The sequence below is a fragment of the Vombatus ursinus genome, unplaced genomic scaffold, assembly GCF_900497805.2.
Source record: "Vombatus ursinus unplaced genomic scaffold, bare-nosed wombat genome assembly UNPS02014768.1, whole genome shotgun sequence".
Taxonomy (NCBI): Eukaryota; Metazoa; Chordata; class Mammalia; order Diprotodontia; family Vombatidae; genus Vombatus; species Vombatus ursinus.
In genome coordinates this window covers 6,671,486-6,675,136 of record NW_020954546.1, presented here as the reverse complement: position 1 = coordinate 6,675,136, position 3,651 = coordinate 6,671,486, and the positions used below count along the sequence as shown (strand labels likewise).

At 42.0% G+C, this 3,651-nt stretch overlaps 1 non-coding gene across 1 annotated transcript; it reads right to left on the bottom strand.

The window, feature by feature from the left end:
- Positions 1-2,932: 2,932 nt before the first annotated feature.
- On the bottom strand, positions 2,933-3,004 carry TRNAQ-CUG. Its single transcript has one exon. It is a non-coding gene; the product is annotated as a tRNA-Gln (tRNA).
- Between the last annotated feature and the right edge of the window lie 647 nt (positions 3,005-3,651).

Sequence of the window (3,651 nt, the reverse complement as noted above, 5' to 3'; positions counted from 1 at the left end):
AGACAAAGACCTCCTTCCTGGGAATTTTTATCTGACGCAGAAGCGATGTATCTTAGCTGAAGGTTCTTTTTGTTAGCTCTAGCTTCATTTAAAGACCTAAAACTTCTCTCTTCTTTTCCCCAGCGCCAGTTCCTTTCACTTTCTCCACTGAAAAGGAAGAACGCCAGAAATCTCTTGTTCCTCCCCTAACAGCCAGATAGGGCTGCACAAAAGGCATCGAATTGTTCCTAAATATAAACAAAATATACGAGAGAAAGACTTGGATTTTAATAAAGAAATATTATGAGAAGCGGAAAGGCTAAGGGAGAATTTTCTCCAAAAGGTAAGTAAGTTACTCCCATTGTGAGTCACATCTACTTTTTACAGAGACTTCATCACTCTTTTTTCTTTTTTGCTCGTGAGCTCCGATTCCCAATTCACTTGACTTCAGTGTGAGGATGGTAAGAAAATCCAAAACACAGAACCGTGGGAGCTTTGGGCAGTACTGGGAGAACCTAATCGTAGAGACTAAATGTGAACAGTAACCTCAAACAAGCCTATGTTTCTATATTTATACACAGACACAGCAGGTTTACTCACAACAAAAACAACAAAATAAAACCTTGCTATTTTTACTCATATCAGCGCTCCGCCCCCTTCTCTTTCTCTCTCTCTCCCCGTCTCTCTCATCTCACTTTCTCTGCCTATCTCACTTTGTCTCTGTCTCTCCTTCTCTGTCTCTGTCTTTCTCATAGTATGTATGTATGTTTACATATGTGGAAATATTTCTGGAAGAATTGAATCAAGCCTTTAACTTCAAGGAATCCCCTTCTGGGCCCACAGGGAATATGGTGCTATGTTCTATCATCTGGTCATGTGATTTTAGACCAGGATGGGATGAGGGAGGGAAGGTAGCCTCTAGTGAGAAGTGCTTTGACTCTCTGTTCTCACACTTTTTGGTTTCTTAGGTGCTCCCACCAGAATTTTACTTACGACCTGAGTTATGGCTAACTCCTGGGTTTTCCCCTAAAAGAAAAAAAAATTGGTGTATAATGTGAATTTTATGTGGGATAGGTAATTTATTAATACACATGAAAGGAATGCTAAACATGAAAGATTCACAAGTGTGCATTTGATAAGAAAAATTCAAATGGATTTAGTAATGACTTCGAAGTATTTTACATCTGTTGGGAAGGTCATACTTAAACCTCATGAGAAAGTAAAGCAGTGTGCAGTAAAGCTAAATAGTCATTTACCATTTCACCTTGGCTCTACACTGTCCAAGAAACTCTTGCTAAAACTGGAAGGCTTCAGTCAATCTCTTTGTTAAAGGATGATCTCTCCAAGAACCCCAAACTTTCTTCAGCTGAAACTGAACAGAAACAAAGATTTCTCCAACTCTTAAATAAGGTCATCCCCAAGCCACCTAAAATCAGGAAAAAGCAAGCACTAGAGGCTGACAAAGCCCATGCTCAAGCTTGCTAAAGAAGAACATGAATTTTAGCTATCCTGTCCTCACAGTCATATGGAAGCCTGGAAGGAGGCAAGCCAAGCCCTATTTCCCAACAATTAGGTTTTGGGAAGCAGCTCCAACAGTCCCAACAGCATTCAAGACCAGAAAGAAAGAGAGAATCAGAGGATTCAGGTGCTCAAATTATGCAACCTGGTAGTGAATGGAGAGTAGGCCTCTAAGCTAGGAAGATCCAAATACAAGTTCTGCCTGGAATATATACTGGCTGTGTGACCAGGGGCAAGTCACTGGACTGTTTAATGCTCTAGTCTAGACAACTAAGATTAAAGGTTAAAGTTAAAGATCCAGATGATTTCTTGGAAGAGGAAAAGAAAGAATCTGCGGAACACCTTCATTTCGGTGATGGAAGGGAAAAAATTCAATAAAAAATCCTTGGAGTTCCTTTAAGGTCCAAGACCTATATATTTACCTTGTGATTGAAGGGGCTAGGATGAAGGAGAAAGGGGGTGACTTTGGTTTTCTAAGACCTGATGTTAAGTGTTTTAAAGTTTTTTTAAAATTTCCCTGTGAGGGAAGTTCAAGAGAGAATATACCCATTTTACAGATGAGGAAACAGAGACCTAGAGAAATTAATTAACCTGAATGAATCGACCTTCATTTCCCCTCAATGCATGGTTTGGATTCTGAAAACAATATGCTTCCCCCAGGATAAGCTCACCACCAAAAAACGTCATCATGGAGAAATCTGGTACTCAGCGCCTCTTCAGTACCGTCAATTGTCCCTCCCCCCTAATTGGAGGGCTGAAGGGTTTCCGTTCCAGGTATATCATACCTCCCGCGGTTCCCTCCTCTCGCCAACTGGATTTTCTGTATTGTCTTCTCCCATTAGATTGTAAGCTCCTTGAAGGCAGGGGCTGTGTTTCTTTTTCCTTTTTGTCTCCCCAGTGCTTACTAAGTCCAGTCCAGTGCCTGGCACACAGTGGGCGCTTAATGCTTATTGACTGATTCTGAAATATCATCATCAATCTAGAACTAGAAGGGGTTCTCAGACACCACCTATTCCAAACATCAATTAAAAAGAAAAACCATGTGAGGGAACTGAGGCAGACGAAGGGAGTTAGCTTAAATCATAATCCTATCTTCAAAAGTTAACAAGGTTCGAGCCTGGATCCTCCGACTCTCGGACTACTGCCCGTTCCACCATAGCACTTCAAGGTTACATTGAGATGGGGATCTGGAAGGTATTTTACGTGTAGAGCACAGGTCCTCCACTTGTATCGACACACACACCTCCACTTTTCTCTCTTTCTTCCGATGCCTTGGAATTCGTGTGATGCGGAGGGCTTGGGGGTGGGGAGGAGGGAAGATTAGGTAATCAATAAATCTACAAATGCTGTTACGTTCAGTAGCGGAAGGTTGTTGTTGATCACATATTTGTCATTAAAAACACGTTTACGGGATTGGGTAGAAATAACAAAGAGAAGGTCCCACCGAGATTTGAACTCGGATCGCTGGATTCAGAGTCCAGAGTGCTAACCATTACACCATGGAACCACCCTGCTGGCAAAACGTTTTCTCATTTTCCTCTAATACGTCAACGTCCGCATCTTTGTTTTGTCCTTTACTTTTCTTCCAGTTGTTGGAGGTTTTTTTACATTCCCGAGTTAGAAAGAAATCCAGAGGCAATTGAAATGAACCTCTCTAGTTATCGCTAAAATCCCTACTGGTTCTTAATCTGTGATCCTAGGATCCCTTTTCTTCCCTTCCTAATCTGTCCTCATAAATTTAAAGGCTCCCCTTCTCTACTAAAATAAAAAATCAAGGAGAAATTCCTCCTGGGTCCCTCAAAACATCGATAAGGATCTTCCTCGAGAATGTGATTCGTCCCTTTGGTCAGTCTCTCTCTCACTTTTTTTTTTCTGAAGGAGGAGACTGAATAGACAGTGAAGAATTCCCGTGGCGTTCAGTATAAGCTTAATAAACTTTTGTTGCAATGAATTAAGAATCTGAGGTCAACTGTACCTCTCCCAGTCAGGAGCAAGAGGCAGACCCCTTCCCTGCCCTCTTCCCCAATCTTTTTGCCCTGCGCAAGCTGCAGCAGCAGGGCACCAGTCCCAAGGGAGACTGCCTCCTGAATCCTATCAGTGTCCTACTGGCCCCAGGTCGGAAAGAAAACAAACGCTCGGCGAAAATCATCCAAT